General features: G+C 39.2%; 1 protein-coding gene across 4 annotated transcripts in view; it reads left to right on the forward strand.

The window, feature by feature from the left end:
• Positions 1-22207, forward strand: part of LOC103465750 (mgat4 family member C) — a 145659-nt gene that overhangs the window by 33438 nt on the left and 90014 nt on the right. Inside the window, exon 1 of one of the 4 annotated variants that reach the window (XM_081607697.1) lies at positions 21864-21898. The exons of the other annotated variants lie outside the window; for them this stretch is intronic. The gene's annotated coding sequence lies outside the window, so the exon portion shown is untranslated. Of the gene's footprint in view, positions 1-21863; positions 21899-22207 lie in introns of those variants that run through there. 4 annotated transcript variants of the gene reach the window in all.

The raw sequence follows: 22207 nt of genomic DNA on the forward strand, positions 1-22207 counted from the left end.
TGTTTGTGCCATCACCGCCATCTTCCCTGTAGGCTGTATCCATTAATATCATTTATGGGCTGTATATACAATCAGGCAGACAGGGGACACGCACACAAAGAGTTACAACAGGGAGCCGAGGAGAGACGCAGTTGAACGATCTGGCCTCCGGCAAGATGGCATTCAATCACCGCAGGCACTCCGGCCCAGGGGAATACACACACGCACACACACGCATGCACACGCATGCAACACGTTTTTGACAGAAGTAAGGTGACAGTCATAAGAATTCACAAATTAATTTTATTAGCACCCCCACAAATCCGTCCCCCAGCAACTGTCACCCATTAATTATAAATGTGCGCTCATAACACACTTAATTACTGCCTCAAATCGTCTTCACAGCCCGTGGATGTACTGCCGCCTTTTTCTTATTTATTTTTTTTAACAGGGGAAATTATGAACTCGGTGAAAAGTGTGACAATCATGATGATTGATGGTGTTTGTTTTCCTGCAGTCCATTTGCCTTACGCCGGCAGAGTGGGCGGAGTCCGTGGGAGAAGGGCCATCAATTTGACGATGGCGGAAATGAAAAGCTCGCATTTTCTCAAAGTGCTCCAAATAATAAAAGCTGTACGGTGGGAGTCCTGAAACTGCTTTGTTATGATATTGTGAGCTGAATTAGTTAAACAGTGTTTTTTAAAAATTCTTTTAGTTTGTCCTTATTTCATAATTAGCTACATGTCGCTACACAGCGTTCCTTTTCAAGCTCCAGAGTTCTCTTATGAAATTCTCCTAACTGACCCAGATTGATGCTCTTATTCTGGGAGCAGGACTTCTGCTCATGCATGTCTTTCCGTTCCAGTGGTCGCCCTCTGCGTGCCTCCTCCTCACGCCTCATTGCCCTCCGGTGGTCCGCAGTGTGGCGACTGGAGCGTTAGCTCTCATCCACCTGTGTGGGAGATTGAAACAAGAGCTAGTTGTTGTCGGGGGGCCTCGGCCGCCGTGTCATGGAATTCTGTCTCATTTCATGGAGAGCAGCAAAGCGTGGCACTGGACAGAGGCTAAATACACTGAAGACTTAAAGAAAAACCTGAGCTAAGACTGCACACAACAAGACTGTAATAAATGATATTACCCAATGTCAGTTAAACGCAGCGCTGCCACTTCTTGTAAAATACTGTATGTTGGGTTTGGTTTCAGCCCGTAGTAGCGTGTGCTCTTTTTGTTCGATTCTTGAATTGTTTGAACTTGCTGTTACATTAGTATGAAAGCAGAAACAGTTTAAGACCCAATCAATGATCCAGCAGTCAGAAAATTCAAATTGACTGGAGCCAACGACTCAAAGTTAGCTATTCTCTGTGTCTGTGTTTCCATCCAGTTGTCGTATGAAATTTGAGTGAACTTTTAGAATGTCGCAAATAGAAAGGGGGAAAAAAAGCTATTTAGATCTACTGGTTTGGAACGAAGCTAGGAAGAGGATTAGAGCCACTGAAAAGACAAAAAGGGAATTTTAATTCCCTTAATTTAATTTTAACTTTCATCTCAGAATTCTGAGAAAACAGTTTTCCAGTGACTCTAGTCCTGGTCCGTATGAATCAACCAGGTAATGCAAAGCATGATTTCATCAGATGTTGACGTTACACGTGTTAATAAGATGCTAACCACAGCTAAAAGTCTTTACTCTGTCATTATGTTTGCCGTAAAATAGCAGAATCTTATTTTGTAGCAATTGCTCTCTAAAACACACACACGCACATGCACGCATACACACGCGCACACACACGCGCGCACTCATACACCTTCTTTGCTTGTAGCTTAGCTAATTATTGATACCTCCTGGCAGGAAGTATAGAAAAACAAAGTGAATGTGGTTCTGGTATCGTCTTATACTGTCGTCCATAAAGAGCTGAAAATGTTGGTTTGCATAAACCAGAGATTAGAAAATTGTCCACAACATTCAGATTGGTGCTTCTCTACAAAGATGCCAAAGTAAAGTTATAAAAATGGAAAAAAAAAAAGAATTTTTTTTTAGTGCAGATATTCCAGACAGAAGAAAATGTTTTTATTTGCAGTATTCAGACTGGAAATGGGCAAAGACAGAAGTGCGAGGAACACAAGGTCCCTTGGTCTGGGCCCCGGATGGCTGCAACCAAAACTAATAACCTCTGTACACAAGCCGAACACTCTACCTTTACGTCTCACACCATTTTTCTTTCCATTTTTTGTTGTTTTTTTCTTGCAAGGGGCTGGTGTCTACTTCCAGTAGTCATTGGGCAGAAGGCGGGGTACGCTCTGAACAAGTTGCCCCGTCTATCCCCAACAACAGAGAGACTACCAGCACAGACAATGATGCATCATTTTGAAAACATAGTCAGTGGCAATAAGCAGTGGAATACCTCGACCTCCTTTCTCAGTGCCAGTGAAAGTACAGCTGGACTTTAAAGACCCACTTACTTCAGCTACTGAAGAACTAAGTGCCATTTTACTAAAGACATGAGAATTATGAGGTTGAGTAGGGAGGCAGAAAAAAATGTCATCCTTTAGTTCTCCATAAAAATATAAAAACTAAAAGAGACATAAAATGTTTAAGGAATACTCATTGTTGAGGAACAACACAGGCATTTCAGGCAGTCCTGAAAATATTTCCTCCAACTTGGGGGTTGTACCCCGTCTGTGCAATGGGTGTATCACCTGCCACAAATACCGAGTGGTGAAGTGAAAAGGTGGTAGTGCATTTTATCTGTAGTCAGATAGAAACAGGGCACCTTGTAGCTTCATGACATTGAGCTTTGGGACTTTTAGTGTGTGATTCTTAATGCTTCAGAGTGTAATGGTTTATTTTACTCGATGATTGAGCATCAGTCTGAGTGTTAATGGCTTGTGCCTCGAGACGTCCAAATTTTATGATTTTTGAAATCAATTTCAGATGACAATATTAATTCTGTTATCTACTATTGAGTTTTTATTCAGGCCCCAAATGCTGTTAAGGCAGTTTTAAGGAAGCTTGAAGTCAGATGGGTTTAATCTGACAAAATCCAAAAACTCCCACAGATCAATTAACACGGGAAGCACAAAGGGAACATATAGACACTTTGCATGTTATCATTTGCGTCATGCGCATAAGGCTGGACAGCAAATGGACAAATTTTTTACCTGCCATCCAGACCTTCGCTAGAACAATTCTGCTGGATGAAACCTGGAGATGTAGGTATTATTAATTTAGTGCAGTGTGCCACGGCAATTGGAAAATAATGCAGTGGCTTTGAGTTGTTTTTCTTTTCTCTCACTTTTTGTGTTGGCTACGCTAACCACAGACCCGTTACTATAGCGACTGACTGACAACAGCTCCCCCAGTGTATCAGGATCCAACAGCAAAGAGCACACAAACATTTCCCACACAAAGAGCAGATCTTTCTATCTGTTACAGTTTTATGTTTTCATAACATAACACACCTGAAGTGTTGCTTTGATTCTTTGATGCATGCTTGATAAATCTTTTAATCTCCCGTGGCAACCATGCAGCTGTTCAAAACACCTGGATGGACTTAGCCCCGCCTTCGAGGATGAAGCTCCTCCTTGAAGCTGTGGTTTGATTCAGTGATGCATGTTTGAGAGGTCCTTGAATCTTCCCCTTCCCCACGACTCCTTCAGATTAGCCAGCCGCAATTAGCAAACACCTGGTGGAACTGCACATCAGCTGAGCTCATCATATGAGCAACTTCTCAGTGCAACGCTGGTAAAAATGTTGTTAAAGGATTAATAGAGGAGCCATGTTGTGATGACTTCCTGAAGGTGCAGAAGTTTCTTAAAGAGACAGAGGCCCTATTTCAAGGCATTGTTACAAATTCCTTTTAACTCATATTTTATATATATTTATAACTATGTTACCTGCATTTTTACAACAAATGAAGGTAATATAGTTACTTGATTATGCTATAAAATGATTGTATGTGTCTGGAAAACACACAACACCGCCCCTTTGAGTTTGTAGATGTAACTTGACAGCATGATGCGCTGTGGAATTTGGAGTTCTGTCTTCACATTTCTATGTACATATTTTCTATGTACATATTTTCCCATTTAAAAAAGCCTCCACAAAGCTAGCAGCATTGTGATTAGCGGGTCAGTGGGGCCGCTCACGCTGCTACTGAACATTGCGGGCATCAATCCACTGAGGCCGGCTCCGGTCGCTGGCCCCGGGTCTCTTTTGGCTGCTGTAAGGAGATGGATTCTCAGTGCAGGGCTCACTCCAGCTACTGTGCTTAATGGGTTTTGCTCCCCAGGACATTGTTACACTCTAAAGGTCATCGTAGTTTAAGGTCTTGCAGAGCACCTTTCAGCCCCGGCTGATTTGCTCCCCGACCGCTCTGGTGTGGTATAGTTGAAACAACATTTTGCCGTTATGTCTAATTGATGAAAAGAAACGCGCGGTGTAAATATTCTACTAACTGCGGCCATCTTCTCAGAAATTTCTCAAGTGCAGAATATTTTAGTCCTGGCGGTCTTATTGTAGTCGATGATAATTTTTTTTATTCAGAGAGAAAGATTCACTCATTGAACAAAGCAACGCTAAAGTGTTCTTACATTTCAACGTGTTTTTTGTTCTGTATCCCTGCTACAAAAGCTCTCGCTTTTCTTAAAGTGGCTCTATGAACTTTTTCTTTGCGTTGATTGTGTTCTAGCTGAACAGTGACTAGGCCTGTAAACTCTTTTCTGACTATCAGAGAACGCCACAGTTGCTGTTGCCTGTTAGCTGGATGCCTGCGGTGTAATGATGGCCGCGGAGTTGGAAATATGCTGAGAAAAATTTGGAAATAGCAACAAGAAAGAGTGCTAATGTCTTGTTTGGCACTTGTTTTCTCCTCTTCATGCTGCAGAGGCGAAAAGAAGCAGAAGCAGCTTTGCCACATAACATTCTTTGAACAACTGAACTTGGTTTCGTACATTACGAGTCCATAAAGATAGTAGAAACATAGTAGAAATTAAAACTGAGTTGACACAAGAATAATGAAGTGATATTTACTATTTTGTTGCACAAGATCCCTATTAACATAACAACATTACTGTATTAAAATGTGGTTATATTTCATGTCAAAGTGAAGTCTTTCCAGTTACAGTCAGTATGTGACTTCTTGTCTTATTTTGATGTAAAACAGGAAGTAGCTTTTGTTGCTTTCATGGAGTCAGCAGAAAATAACATCTTATAGTAAAATCTTAGTTAAAATAATGTTGGGTTTACTTTGGGCTCGGGCTTATAGGTCAAAGTTAATCTGGTCTTTTTTCGGGCCTATCTAAACTCTGTTGGTGATTAATGCATCAAATAGCCATTAAAATTCTGTAAACACCAATACCTCACATGAGGGATGGGTTTGATCTGCGGCTGCAAACATTAACGCACCAATATGAAAAGTTTAACTCGTTAATATTACATGATGCAGATTTATTGCAATCCCTGTTTTGATATCAAGCCTCTTTCCTGTGATGGGTTAGCTAGCTAATAGCAGCGCATTGCACTGTCTTGTACTGCGATCTACAATGCAGAGTCGCACGCAAAAAGTAAAAAGATGAGCTAGTGTGATATATATATTCATATATATATATTTGTTTTGTTTTTTTTGAAAAACATATTTTTATGTGCGACAATAACACTTAAACACATTCTGACTGTTGTGGGGAAACATCTGCATTTTCTTTCCAAAGAAGCCTCGACCACATCTCACTCCAGATCTGTAAATAACAGTTTTCATTTTTTATTCAAGTATGCTTTTTCAAAAAATTGAAGCAATTTCAAGATGCTAGGAGTGTAATGTGGAGATGTTAGGATATTTCCTGGTCTTGACCTTCTAACAGAACCCTACTTCAACATAGCCAAAGTGCATTAAGCTGCAGTAGCAAAGAAAACCAGATTGCGAAGCAAGAGCAGAGAAAAAGATCCAGTAATAGCCGCTGCAAGAGCCGGCGAGTTCCTGCAGTGTAGAAATGGCAGGAATTGGTTTAAATCTGAGGACTGTGAAAAATGTCCTGTAGTGTCAAAAGTGAATACATAACACAAAGCCTTAGAATGTAAAATACTGTAAAATAAACGGTAACGGTTCGGGGAGAAAGTTGTGGGAAAGGTTTAATCAGCACTTTTATCTCTAATAAATACAAGTCCTGATTTCTGGCACATACCAACTTCAACTATGTTGATGGACAAACTGACTAGTTTAATCCCTTATTTACTAGAACATCATGAAACAACACCAACATACCAACTTATGCCCTTCTATCAAGACTAGTAGATGATACAATCAGCTGACAAGCTTATGAAAATTTTAACATGGTGGTAATTTTAGTGAGACTTTTTCACTGAGAAATGCTAAATTTAACAAGAAACAGGTAGCAGGAAAATGTCGTGCAGAAGGCTGACTCAACAGCTCAGCACATTTACCTGAAACCCTCTGGGGCCGCAGTCATTGTTACTGTTTGCTACTTTCATTAATTACATATTTGGCATGTTGCTAACCTCCAAGTGCAGTTCAATAATTCACTACAGCGGTGGCAAGGATTCCTTTTGTCTTCAAGTTTGAGCCTCATTTCTAGTTTTCTTTTAGATTTTTAAAGAGGCAGTACAGTGTAAAAATCAACTCTTTTGAGCTTTACATCATGTTATAATGTTATTCCCTCATCATAAACATACCTGACGTGTTGCTTTGATTCTTTAACGCATGTTTGAGAGATACTTTTATCTCCCGTGGCAACTATTCAGCACCTTCTTGGAGATGCAGTTTCCAAATTTCTGAGCTTCCACCTCTCAGTGAACCCCTCCACCACAACTCCTCCACTCAGCTCCTTCAGACTAGCCAGCAGCAATTAGCAAACACCTGACGGAACAGCGCATCTGCTGAGCTCATTATAGGAGCTACTGTCAGTCGAATGCTGGTAAAGAAATTGTTAAGGGATTAATAGAGAAGAGGCGTTGTGATCACTTCCTGAGTTTTAAAAAGAGCAGGAGTTTCTTAAAGAGACAGAGACCCAATTTAAAGGCGTTAAATTACAAAATCCCAATTTTTTTAAGTTATATTTTTATGTAGTATTTTTATAACAACCGGAGGTAACATAGTCACTTGATTGTGCCATAAAATGGCACTATGTGTCTGGAAAATACATAGTATAAAACACATAATACTGCCCCTTTAAACTTTCTAAGCCGTTTAAGTTAAGTTGAAATGTTTTCTGATCAGTTTTAGCAGGATGAGAATATCCCACTTCAGTTCTTCAAGTCGTCAGTTTCCCTGTTGTTCAAAAACACCAATGAACTCTGAAGCCTTGCTCTACTCCCAGCAGTCTTCCACCGTGGGGAACCCTCCACCCGCTGCTTGGCGACAGTCTTCAGAAACTGCATCTCTGTCATGTTGGGGTTCCATGTCACCCCTTCAGGTGGCAGGCGGCTCCTCAAGGCCTTAGATACAGCTCACCCAGAGTTTACTTGCATTCTCTCTAATTTATCTAAGGGATTTCTTGCCCCGCGTATATTTTGTTCTTTGAGCGGCCAAGCGTTAAATTGCTTTCCATCGGGAGCAGCTCATATGCTGGGGGTCACCATGGCTGTGGCTGGTTTCCAATGAGATGGTTTGGCAGCAAAGCCAACTCTGTAATTAGGGTCACCCGGCTCTGGAGCTGCTGGAGGGCCAAAGGGTCGTCACGGCAGCAGAGTGCCTTTGAAAGTTGCCACTTAGCTGAAAGATGGTAGGTCACGCTTGCAACACAAGTCTTATATTATAAATTAACGAAGGTGTTGTTAACAAAGCAAGGTGTGTTCTATTAAACACTCTTTGCACGCTACACTTTAAACTGGTACAGTACATGTACGTGCATGTTTATTTTGGACTTTTGTCACCACTCTAAACATTTTAGCCACACCATGCAACATTGCAAGTCTTGTGTAAAAAATGTTTTCCCTCTGAATTTTTATCATTTCATTACTTTTGTAAACAAAGTGCTGATCAGCAGCGTTCTGTATTTTTCGATAAGAATTTGCCGAAAAATTACAGTCAAGTAAATGTCTGCATAAATATTCACCACTTCAGGTCAGTTGTATATTTTAGTCTGTAGTTTATTGGCTGAAATCATATATTCACATGGGCATATGTGGACTAAAGTTTTTCTCCATTCTTCTTTACCAAAGACACTTCACCAGCCTTGCCTGCTGCTGGTGGTCAGACGACCATTTAGGCCAGATGCCTAAGTATTTAGTTGGAAGCTAAGTGTTTAGCTTCCAACTAGAGATTTAGCTTTCTAACCGAATATGTAATATGGAGCTAAATATCTAGTATGCTAACTAAACATTTCATTTGAAGCTCAGTATTTAACTTGCTAACTAAATATTTGGCTTCTTAACAAAATATTTAAATTGCAGCTTAATATTTAGCTATGCTAACTAAATATGTAGCTTGTTGATTAAATATTTAATTTGTAGGTATACATTTAGCTTGCTAGCTAAATATTTGAAGCTAAATATTTAGATAGCTAACTCTATGTAGCTTGTTAACCACATATTTTATTTAGAGCTAGATGTCTGGTTATTATAGCTTACTAATATTTAGTTTGAAGCTAAATATTTAGCTTACTAACTAAGTGCTTGGCTTGCTAACCAAATATTTAATTTCAAACTAAACATTCAGCTAGCAAACCATATATTTAACTTGCTAACACATATTCAATATAAAGCAAAATATTTAGCTAGCAGATTATATATGCAGCTTGCTAATGTAATATTTAATTTGGTGGTAAATATTTAAAAAATTGTTTTCTGGTTGATGTGAAAAAACCTTTTTTAGTATGTTTATTGGGGCCTGCCATGGCAACGCATAGGGAGAGCAGTCAGTCACTGCCTCCCATGCAATGCACGGCAGGCACCTATTGTTCTACACCCCAAAATAACTGCCACGTCCTACTACCGTTAATGTGGCTCATACTGCTGCATGTCTGATCACAATATATATATATCAAAACGTGATATATATACTGTGATGCTTTGATGCTGATGCTTTGCTTGAATTATGGGCGCAACTTCAGCCGCAAGCCGGAACTGCCATTTGTTTACATGTTACCTAAAGCTAACCGGCCTTCGTCACAGCTTTTAGGCTATTTAAATTTTAATTTTAATCGGGTCCCGTTTAAATTTCTTCAGAAATGTTCTAGTTGTCGCTAAAGTTCCAAATGGAACTTCTTGCCAGCTTTTGTTCTCTCTGGACGCAAGTTGGAATGAGCCTTCGCTCTTTCAGATTTCAGTGAAGCCTCCAGTCTGCAGACTGTGCCTCACCGAATGTAGCCTGCAGTGTTTCCCTGAGGAGGCTGCACAGTATGTGTCCATCTCCAATGTCCCCACTGGTGACAGGGGAAAAACAAGAAGAAAACACTCATTTATATCTCAATGTTTTCACTCGCACTACAGAAAATAAAGATATAAAGTTCATTTTGGAAGAATTTCTACCGTTTAGGGCCTATCGCGTCTAGTAATTAGGATCGCTACCCTGATTTTTGTTTTTAATCATAATTATGATTAATGGTTTTATTGTCATTTCTTGATCATTATATGCTACATTTAGTTTCAGAGCGGCAGCATAAGAACTGTTCCCCCCCTCGCAAACCTTCATGTTTCTGAGCTCTGTTTCCATCGAGCTGAAAAAAGAAAAAAAGTGAGCAGTGCAGGACGTTGTGCAATTAAGTCCACAGTGTCTATGACAGTAGCTGCTTGTAAAGATGCGAGGAGGCACAGATTGTGATTAGACAACATGGAGGTAGGAATGGTAAAGTGACATTTGCGTTAGTGTTCTTCAGCTGATTTCACTCATTTAAATGGAAACAATTCTTATGATTATACAGAGCGTAAGTATCGCTTTCAGCTTGAATACCTGCAATCAAGCAATTACATAATATCCCTGAAAGACGAGGGTCTGACGTGTGAGATTTGAGTTTCCACCATATATTTTTTGTGTGTGTGTAAAATAGGAGTTTAAATATTTCAGGAGGTTTTAAAAAGTGGTGAATTTGATCTGGTTTATATTGTGTGCTGCAGATTGACTGTTCTGAAATTGGATGAGAAATTCTGTGAGTGGGGAAGTTCAGGCCAATAATATAATATTATACAGAGCCATAAAAAATCCTTGTGGAATATATCAGCTAGTTCTGTTGTATAAGTAAATGGGAGGGTGAAGCAGTTTCTCATGCCGGATTTTTGGGTCAGTGAACTCTCACTATTGCATGGATCAAAAAACAGAAAAGTGTCTTTTTTTATAAGAATGACAGAATGCTGGGAGTAGATGTGAAATGTGAATAGCTTTTTTTTTCCTTGAACATATGCTGTATACAGTCCAAGAGTGTGGGTGTAAAAACACATAAATCATGGGCATCACGGGTTTGATCTCCTATATATACTAAGGTGAGTAAATGGTATTGGATCGATGCCAACATGAGGAGGTCTGTACTTTTTGTTTGCAGTTTCTCTCCCAGGTGTCCAGTAAATTACTCCAATTTACTCAGAGTTCATTCTGGTGCATATTCAGGAATTAAAATCCTAAATATAAAGAGCTTACATTTTCAATTTGAGAGCAGGATTTCATACCTGTTGTGTTTATTACTGAAGGAGAAAATAGCATTCCGATTTAGGTTACATGCAGATTACAGTTAAAGACTGAGCTAATGAATAATTGTGTGCAGTAGAAGGTAAAAGGGGAATTCATTTATTTCTGGTCCGCTTTGTGTTTTATTCTAGTTGGTCATTAAAAAGAAAACACAAATTTGCCTGAAATCTTTGCCCCACATTTTTTTTTATAATCAACTAACTGAAGTCATATCACTAAATTATCAAATGATGACATGTCAAGAAAAAAGGCATAAGGACGTTGCAACGTGATGTCATGCTCTCTGACCATGACTACAAATGGTTTTAGTTGTCAATATAACACACTAAATCTTAAATCTGTGTCATATATAAAAGAAAAAAAGATGTAGTGCTTTGCTACTAATTGTCATCACAATGGCAACTAGATAATAAGGTCAAAGGGTAGCACATCTCACAGGACAGTAAAAAGTTTTAATAAAAAAAAAAGGAAGAGGAACGTAGGTCGGTTATGCTAGCTTGACTTTGACAATTTGAACATGTAGATGTGCTGTGGAATTCTGTGTGTTTCGGTTTAGCAAACAAAAAAAACATGCTGAATGTTCTCTACTTTGAGTGGGAAATGTTTGCCTGTTTGTCGGTGTTGAATTCTGATACATTAGTGGAGCTGTCAATCAGCTGCTATGGCAACGGGTCTGTGTGTAGCTTAGCTGACACAGAACAAGAAAAAAAGTGGAGTACAAGTGGTTTTGAGTCATTCTTCAACCAATTTTTTTGCATTATTTTTCCCTCTCCTGTTTGCACTAAATTAATAATACCTACATCTCGAGGTTTTGTTCTAATGAAATTGTTCTACCATGGCAGCGTCGCCATAGATGGCAAATAAAAGAATCGCCTTTAGGCCTTTCAGCATTGTGCGCATGTGCAAAATTTCCAGATGTAAAACAACTTGCCTATCGTATCTCTGATGCTTGCCTTGTACTCATTTGTGTGATATCGAATCAACAAGATTCCCAGTTTTTCACACAATTACTAGCAAATACTTGATCATTCTGATGTTGATGATGGAGTGTTCCATGCTTCAACTGCTGTATTTAACGCCCGTGTGATCCCTCTCTCCAACGAAACGTCTGTGATATCCAACCATGCCCCCGTCTCCGATGCAACACCATGATTGATGGGGTACATCTCACAGTTCAGCAGAGTGTATTCATAGAAAGTGTAACAGAAAGTAAATCACATTTTCTGCAGGATTCTTAACTTGATTCCTGCTATAGATTTTCACTGTGACATATCTCTGTCTCGTGATGTCTGTAATTTCAGTCATAGTTGGGGAAAAAAAAAACTCCATTTACGCTACATTTTGACATCTTGAGGGTGGTATGAACACAAATGATAAGAGATAAGAGCCTACCGATGATTGGTTGGTTGGCGTTACTGCATATTTGTCATAGATGATGAAGCGTTGCAGCATCATTTCTCACATGAGGCTCTGAAGGAGTTCATTGGATCTGAGTAAACTGATGTGACAGCTTGGGGATTTATGCCGTTCCCCCCTTAGCTTTTATGTGACAATGTCAGCTGTCAGGGTTACGTTGTAACCTTTGTTCTCGGGGTGAGAGAAAGAAAGCTGCGTTGCGTCACTTGTAGGTGTTGCACAAGATTTAGTGTGGTATCAAATGAAAAGCGATTTATTGGACGTGTTGAGAAGCAAGGTTGCTTTTTGAAACATTGCAATCATCAGCGCTTCCTCCTTTTAAACCAGACAGAACCACAATACAGCAGGAAAACAACATGATTGCTAATCGAATATACTCAGTGAAACAACGAACAATGCCCTTCTTGTGGTTCTGCTGTGCTGCACCAGAATGAACATCTCAGGAAACATAGGAATGTCTGTTTTTTGAAAAAAAAAAAAATCAAACAACATATTAGCACAAACATCTGATAGCAAATCTAAGAATTCAGTTTTCCATAACCTCCTTCGTATGCCATATTATGTTAAGAGTCTAAGGTGATTAAAGCTAGGCTTAAACTTGGTCCTGCATCAGATGAGGAAGACTGGACCAAAGTTCCTTAACAGCTATGCTTTCATCCAGTTGTTATGCGAGTTTTGAGCAAACTTTTAAAAAGTCGCAAAAAAAAAAAAGAACAAGAATAAAATGCAAATTAGCTTTGTTTCCGTATGCTGGTTTGGAGTGAATCAACCAGGTTGCTCAAAGTGTAAATTCATTTGATGTTGACGCTACGTCTGGCTGTAATAAACAGGAAGTAATGATCGCAAACTAGCATGGACCACGCAATTTAGAAAAATGAAGAGTCAGAGCCATGTGATGGACAGATTTCTCAGAGTTTTCTGCCTCTATTAAGTCATAAACCCATTTCTGGATGGGGCTGTTCCATCACTCCCGTCCCAGCCTAGAGTGCCTCCAGACAGCCACTGCAGGCTGACAGTCCTTCTCTCCATGCTGGAGGTTTGGACTTTGACATTTTTCTGGATTTTGTTCCTCTGGTAAGACGCAGAACCACCATGGGAGCATTCACTCCATCAGAACTTATTCAGTAAATGATTTTTGGGTTTGGAAAAGCCAAAATCTCCTCAAGCTTAGAAACTTTTTTTTTGCAAAATTGAGGAAATGATTCCCAGTTTTACCATTTCCATCAACCTTTTACGATGTGACACTTCAAAATGTGCATGACTATGAAGTCACTATGGTACCTCCAGTTGTTATAATAATGCCATATATATCAAATATGATTTAAAAGAAATTTGACTTTGTAAAACACCTTAAAATTGGGCCTCTGCCTCTGTAAGAAGCTGCCACTCTGTCTGAAACTCAGGAAATCATCATAACATGGCTCCTTTATTTAGCCTTTAACTACGTTTTTACTAGTGTTTCACTAAGAGGTAGCTCCTATAATGAGCTCAGCTGATGCCCAGTTCCACCAGGTGTTTGCTAATTACTGCTGGCTAGTCTGAAGGAGCTGTGTGAGTGAGTGGTGGGGGAGGCGAAGATTCAAGGATTTCTCAAACATACATGAAAGACTCAAAGCAACACTGCAGGTATGTTTTTGATGAGGGAATAAGATTATAATAGCTCAGAAAAAGTCAATTTTACATAATACTGCCTCTTTAAGAAAAGTTTGCACTTTTAGATTTGTCTTACTGTACATATCTTTTAAGTGGGTCTGGGTGGCAAACAGATGCTTATATAAACCACCTCATCCCCCTCTAACCGGTTGACTTAAATTAAGCAGCATTGAGGGAGTTGCTATTTATTTTTGCCTTCATACACACACAGCTACACACCCACACACATATGTCCTTGTAATTCATGGTGACAGTAATGGCTAATTTCCTCGTCTGGGGAGGCTTGTAAACAGACGAGATTACGATTCATTATTGACAAGTTTATAAGGCTGACAACGGTGTTGCCTCAAGTTTTAGCTAGCAAACCCTAGAAACTATACGGCCATTTTATAGCGAAGGCGTGTCCACTGGGTAATCAGCGTGTTGCATGAGATGGTAAATCTATAATCTGGTTATTGATTTCCTTTTTGAAATGATGCTTGGCCTCACTCATTTTTTCATTTAGTCTAAGAGAGGCATTCTTTAATTTCTCTGAGAGAAGTGGGCCTTTTGTCTTGACGAGGATTTTTACACGCCGTCTCCGTTTCTCACCTTTGATGTCATAATGTGAACATTTCAAAGCAAAGCAGGGTATTTAGAAGACGTATTAATTCATAGGAGTGAGTGAAACTCGAAACGATTGAATCCCGGCTGAGTGTAACCGTGACAGGATGACTTCACACAATGCGGAGCCAGTAAGCAGTTTACACCCACTTATCACGGGCATGAATGATGCTGTAATTTGGGGCTTTTAAAGATGCATTTGAGCTTTTCTGTTTTTGGATTTGGTTGTGACTATACAACAAAAAAAGGTAAAAAAAAATAAATAATAATAATAAAAAAAAAAGGTTTGTTGAATTAGTTGAATTTATGATGGATTTTGACACAGAGCGTCTAAATTACACACACAACCTCAAATATGCCCCCTGACAAATATTTAGTTTAATGTCTCTTAGCGCATGTTAAGTAGCCTTTTCAGGTGTTTAGTCATCAGCAACGTTCTGATTATTTTTAATTGAGTTAATTGCAGGGTCTGTAATTAAATTAATTGCATTTTAATCAAAAACCATTCATCTGCAAAATTAGCAACATTTTCAATTCAAATCCCATTTTGCTGCTAAATTATAAAATAAAAAAACATATGCTCAACAACAAAGATTCTTATGTTTTCAGTTTGTTCTTCGGGTTATTCAGCCATTAGATTGGTGCAAAGTGCATCATTTAAGTGTTCCTGGACCTTCCTGTGTGTTGCTAACGGTTAACATTGAGATGCTTTTTTTTAGCTTTGCTTATGAGCTAACTCCTTTTAGTACAACTGGAACACAACAATAGTCCATTCCAACGTCCACTCAGATAGCTATTTGAAGCTGAAATTAATGCCAATAGGCCAAGAAAAGTGGCTGTGTCGTCCATCACTGTTTGTTTGTGCATCGGATTTAGGGGCAAACCTGAAACACACGAATTCAAAGATTCTGGGTCAGAACATTTGCAAGTAAAAAAACAAAAAAAAACAAAAAATAACATTGTGATTAAATGTATTAAATAAAATATTTAAAGGGTAAATATTCATGTAACTAAAAAAATCTAAATTGAGATTGATATAGACTGATATTAAATCGCAGAAAGGGGCAGGGTTTTTTGACCTTCACATCATGTAGTAATGTTCTTCGCTCATCAAAAAGATACCTGAAGTTTTGTTGTGATTCATTCATGCATATTTGAGAAATCCTTCAACCTCCCGTGGCAACCATTCAGCTGAGCAAAATGCCTGGGTGGACCCAGCCTAGAAACAAAGGCCCACTTTCACTGCGTTAAATCACAAAGTCACATTTGATATATACATAGCATTTTTATAACTGAAGGTTAAATAGTTACTTGATTGTGCTGTGAAATTACACTCTGTGTCTGGAAAACACATAATATTGCCCCCTTTAAAGAGTATCTGCTTGCACTATATTGAGGCAAGTGTATTATACCAGTGGTCACATTAAGGTCCAGTCCTGCAGACGTGAGATATGTTATTTATCGTCTCCAGTTTTAATGAGGAGTCACCCTGGGAAGCAGATGGTACATTAGCTGTAATAAACTGGAGCTGACTTCAGTGCTTTTTGCCAAGGGGACGTCGAACCGAACCACACATGGCCTCCCTATTTCACACCCAGGGGTCAAAAGGTTGCTCTGTGTGCGCGGGCGGAGGCCGTTCGTTTGACTTCATATAAACAGATCTGTTTTATAGCTCTGGACAGGTTCTCATTGCCCTGAGTAAAGCGTCATATATCGATGTGGAGAGAACAGAAATTACTGTAAGCTCTGACCCCTTTGTTCGCGGAGCCAGCACTAAAGTTGCTGAGCGAGGACTTCACATTCGGCTCGGCTTTATTGTTACGCTCAGCAGAAGCGAAGCGAGCGCGCCGCAGACAGACACACGGCTACGCGGAACCCGCCGAGCGTCCAGCAACAGCCGAGCGTCCTCCGAGACTCCAGAAAGTTTCTGTCGGACTCATTGGGAAAAGAAAGAAAAAAGAAAAAAAAACAACTCTCTCACTTAATCTTTTGCTCAGATGGAAAACCAGCTGTGTTTTACAAGTCAAGATGGAAAAATTATCACTTGCATTTCCTGGCAGAAAGCGTTTATCCCCCCCGAGGTTGCTTCTGAAGTCTGTAATTTTTTGACTGCTTACTTCACAGTTTGAGGCTTGCTGTCGTGTGTGTGATGTGTGAGTGCGTCTCGCGTCCTCCGCTCTGTTTTTGGAGAGAGACCTTGGGACGAGAGGCAGCTGTCTGAGATATTCCCGCAGTCTCTGGTCAATGTTGATAATTCGGTTGGAGTAAATAGTTTTTATTAAACCTCTGCTGGGCGGTCTGATGCTGCTTTCAACCCTGCTGTGCCACAGGGCACCTTGGAGGTAAACACAAGCAGATTCGGAGGGCTGGGTTGGGAACACTTATCGCTTTTACAGAACAAGACTTTGTATGTGTTTGCAGAAATGAGGCATGGGGTTGTGTTACAGCAGCTTCAAGCTAAATAAAAGCTGCAAAGTTTTATTTAGCCAAACATTGTTGTTCCAGAGGCAGAGAGGGGAACTTTCTGGAAGTCTCTCTAGAGACGAAGCAGTGAGGAGAAAGAGGAGCTGGAAAACATTGAGTCTCTGCCATGGGCTCATTGAGAAAAAATACATAAAGAAATTGAAATGATGGGATTAGTGATGATTATTGATTGGTTAGGAGGAAAAGGCATTCTTAAAGCGAGGGGAGATGCAGCCTAGCTTTGTCTTTCACCTTGCTGCTTCTCACTTGCTTTTTAATAGATTATTGCCACCAAAAACGACTCCAGACCGACGGTCACATGCATGTCACTCATTATTCGCCGGTCTACAGTGTTTGAACGATGAAATCTCATCTCAATGATGGCCAGTGGTGGTTCTAACTTGAATGTTACCCCGGACAAGCCCCCAAATCAATTAAAATGCATCCAATTATAAAAAAACAAAGAATTCAAGAGGAAAATAGTTATCCTAGTTTCCCATTATTCAGCAATAAGCAAGAAAAACTCACGTCACTGAATATTAGGGATGCACCTATCCACTGTTTTCACATCCGATAATATATATTAGGTTCAGTGTCAGACAATAGTAATCGGAACAACTCGAACAGCTGAATGTACTTTTGTTTTTACACACAGACTTAAATGTTCTGAATTAGAAATTTATTTGATAACTCAGTTCCAGTGTAGCACGCTTAAATACACCAACAGCTTTACAAGCTTGATCAAATACATTTTATTTAATTTGTTCGGTCAGCGTAATTAGGAGCGGAACAGCCAATTTAAAGTAAATAATAAAGAAACTGACAAAAACAATAAAAATGTAAAAAAAAAAAAATGGCAACAAACTTTCTTTGAAATGGTTCAAAAAGTGTAATTAGAAATTGTAAATATATTGTAAAGTACGAAAGCATGGCGTCAGAGTACAAAACATAGAAATACACTGAGTAGATCTGCCCTAATGGATCAGGCACATTAATATTGAGTGTCACAGATATTGAATATTTCCAATATCGGGATCGATACAGATATTAATATCGGATCGGTGCATCTCTACTGAATATGCATACAAGTAGTAGGAAACCTGTTTAGGCCACAACTGACAAATGTTTTATTTTCTAGTTGTTGGGCATCCCTCTCCTTAATGTCGCCCTGGGTAACTGCCCATGTAGCTTGTGATGGCAGTAGCACACCTAAACAAGACTTTTCTATTTGGAAAAAAAGTCTGATTAATTAGCTTTACTTATTTACTGTCAATCACATTAATCTGTGAAAGTGTCCACTTTCACTAAAATTAAGCAAGACAAAATGTTCAAAGTTCTCAAAGTGTAAAAGTTCTGTATGCTTTGAAATCTGCAAAATTTTCCCACCATACAGCTGTCATTATTTAATGTCTTTCCAATAAGATGCCATACAGCAACACATCACTGCCTCTTTCCCTCCAGAAAAGATCATCAATCCTGAGATCAGGTTGTGGGAGTAACAGATCCAGGAGGGAAACTTGGATGTTTACAGGTTTCAGTAAGTCAAATTTTAGATTTTTTAAGACCTTTCTAATGCCACATTTCACTGAAATTTAAGACAGAAACAAAACTATAAATAAAGGGAAAGCTTGGGGGTATTCTGCTGTAATACAATCAAGCAATAGAAAAACTGTGACATTTCTGGAGTCTGTCTGTGGCTCTGGGCAGCAGCTCTCTACGACCTTATTTACCATCATAGCACCAAGCTTAACACATTTTGGGACAGAACCCACATATCCTCATATAAGTTGGAAATAGAACCGAGGCGGTGATGAAAACGAACCTCGTCTAGCTAACTGGAGATAAATTTGCGCTCGACACACAGGGGGCGATGTCTCTCCCTCTCCATACTCGCACGATAAGATGACAATTCATACATGTGAAAATTTGGGCTTTGTCACTGTCATTCGCCAACTACCATGTGTCGAGCCAATCACACTTGAGAGATGCAAAAAAGCTAGCTAGCTAGGCAGCACGACTATATGACCAGCTTGTCACTGGTAGTCTTAACCACTTCCAGTCACAGAACGCAATGACGATTTCTGTGCGCGTCTCAAACTTTTGCCTGACAGAAATAAAAAACGTATTCGAGTATAGATGAGATGAAATAGTCCTGTCAGAACAAAGTTTAAGACCCGTATTGTATTTAAGGCTGAATTACCTCTTTTGTAATGAAATTAAGACATCTTAATTCATTAATTTTACATACGTGATTTTAAGGCTTTTTAAGACTTTCTAAGGGCGCGCACATCCTGATTTTAGCAGCCTGAAGGAACAACACAGACACAGCCGTAGAACATTCAGTTTCCTTTGAACTAGCTTCCTATAACTCTGTGCTTCCTCTGACTCATTTTTAAAACCTAACTGATACAGATAATAGCTCATTTTTTGTACTTTTCTCACAGTTACAACCCCCACACTTAAGAGTGTTGTAGTTAGCATAACCTGATTGCACTGTTAAACGGTGCCCAGTCTAGTCACCACATGATTTCTCTAACATTTAAAGTCCTCTTTGCACCTCCGAGATTTTCAAAGTATTTATGTTTTTCCTTTTAACATCTACCAAAAAATAGAAATAAAAGTTTAACTGTTGGATTTTGGCACTTTTTCTGCTACAGTGTGCTCTCCGTCGTGTCTCTCCACATCCTGACTTCTAAGCAGCTGAAGTTGCCATTTTAAGATACCCTGCCTTGACACTGAGCAATGGTGATGCAAAGTTATCATCTCGCCTCATTTTTGGGGCCCGACAACTCGATTCCAAGGTGAGGTGGGGGAGCCGAGGATTACAGATCATATCAAAGCCAGCGAATGAGTACAGCGAGTCAGGAGCGATGGCAGCGATAGCAGGAGAAGCCGGAGTTTGTGAAGACATGCGGTGCAGTTCTGCGGCTCATAAATAGAGTTTGGGTTTCTAGAGAGCTGAAGGCTACCGTGTGCTGTCCTGCACAGCTCTGTTAGGAATTTTGTCAGAGTTTGAATTTTAGACTGTTTATTTGCACGAAAACATCACACCAGTTCATCTGAATGCTAATTTACAAGCCTAACATTTTTGCATCATTAGGGATTATTTGCATAAAAGCTTGTAGCTTGCAAAAATGAAGGAAGTTGTGGTAACTTTAACTGAAATATTATGCTTGACATTTTTGTTTGAAGAGATCAGCCCTGTTGTTATTTTTTACTGAACGAATCAAAGTGAAGCGATTTATACAAAAAGCCTAAAATCTATTAACCACCAGCATGAGCTGCATTTCCATTGACCATATAATTACGCAATGTAACATTTCGAAAAGGAATTTGTTTAATGGATGCACTGCAATTTTGAAAAAACGTTTTTGTTATTTGATAGGTTTTTTTGTTGTTTTTTTGGCTGTATCAAAATTGGTTTATTTCACAAAACTGCATTGAAAACTTTTTTCACTTTTCATATCACTGCTCACATAATTAACAACCTGATGTTGCAACTGGCGCAAACCAAGATGAAGACGACGACAGGAAGTGGTTGTTCTTCAATGACTTATCACATGGTCAAGTGTATTCATTTGCGATTTTAATTGTGTTTCTTATTTAATGGAAACACGGTAATTGTGAAATTGTCTTTTTTCAACATTCGCGGAATATTCACAAACTTTTGCACACTTTTGCAATGTAAATGCAGCTTGTGGTAAAAATCATGCCCATCATTTGTGCTGTTGTTGGCCAAGATTCAGACCAGCTGACTTCTACCCATGTGTACAACAATGCTAACCGCTAGGTTAGCTTTGCAAGCACAAAGCTGTTCAGTGGTTCTGAATAGCATGCACATCAGCCAGGTGACTAATAATGTTATTTACATAGTTAGAAGCATGACCAACAAGGACTGAACAGCTTCCTTCACTTCCTCCACTGCCTTTGTTAAAACTACAGGCAGACTATAATTCTAAAACACAGCAGAAAATCTACATCATTGTTCATAACTTCTTCTGTTCACTGATTGGCCCGGTTGAAAATCTACCAGAGAAGTACAAGTGAATGGGTGAAACCCCAGACTGTGGTGTGGAGCAAGATTATAATCATGCAGAATAACATAGGCCAGCCAGGCTGTGTTGTGGGTTCATGTGGCACAAAAACATTTCTAGAAAAACACCAAAGCCACCTTTAAAGATGGTGATGGCAGCATCATGCTCTGGAGTTACTTCAGCTCTGGTGGAACTGAAATTGTGATACCAGTCAGAATCAATTATCTCCAAGAAGATGGAAAAAAAAATTATATATATATATATATATATATATATATATATATATATATATATATATATATATAATTTTTTTTTTTTTCAGCATCACTGCAAATCCAGTCAGCCCCAAATGGACTAAAGAATGACTTCATGAAATACTGGCCTAGTCAAAGTCCAGGTCTAAATTCAAAAGCACAATCTGTGGACTCGTCTGAAGTGGGCTATGGATGTTGACAGATTTCCTCCAAAGGAGACTAAATGTCGATATTCAAGAGTCTCTGAATGAGAACTTCACACTGAGCTAAAGTGATGCTGAAGGACACCTGAGCTGCTCAGGTTCACCGGTTTTATGACGTTACAGGCTTTTCATCGTTAGACAGCTATATGTAAAGGTACTACACTAAAGACGGTGACACAGGTAGAAATAGCGTCTTCTGTCATGTTTAGAAAGCTGAGAGAACTCGCTGCTTCTTTTATATCCAAGAATCGCTTAGCAAAGAGAAGATTAAGTGCACACATTAATCCAGGAGTCAGAGCAATCTTGTAATCCACTCAGTATGCTAATTGCCTGTTCTTTCTCCGGCAAAACGGGTTTACAGGCCATTAAATGGCACTGAGCAGTTGACAAAGGATAGCCAGCGCGCTTCCCACCTACTCTTCCCCCTCACTCTATTTCTTCCTCTGACAGGGCGTTGCACACCCACACAACACCGCTCTGCAGAAATAAACATATTAGCGGTTTATTTATTTCATTTTTTAAATGCTTCTTAATTATGTTTGTGCTGTATTTGGTGCAGAAAAAGGAATAGATGTCTGAGATTGACTAAGCTAAGAAGTGATAAAGGTGTTAACTATTTTATCCTCTTAACTCCAACAGGATTGTTTGGAAAGGATTATTTTTAGGTAAGTGCAGTTTTTTTACACAGTTCTAAGATGCCTTAAAATTGTTTTTGAGCCCTTACAGATGTTTTTTTTTTTTTGCAAATGTGTGTATTTATGATCATCAATTAAATTTGATTAGAAATTTATTTATTTATACCCCTTAGGGTGTAAGAGGTTAAAGTTAAAGATATGATCTCTATCTTTAAAAATTACCTTTAGGGGAAAAGCTAGGTGAAAAAAATGGCCTCCATGTTAAATCACCAACTGATGTATTGACAACATTTTGTTGGTTCATTCTTGCGAGCCACATCCAGTCCTGAACACTAATCC

The sequence above is a fragment of the Poecilia reticulata genome, chromosome 6, assembly GCF_904066995.2.
Source record: "Poecilia reticulata chromosome 6, P_reticulata-male-v2, whole genome shotgun sequence".
Lineage (NCBI taxonomy): Eukaryota > Metazoa > Chordata > Actinopteri > Cyprinodontiformes > Poeciliidae > Poecilia > Poecilia reticulata.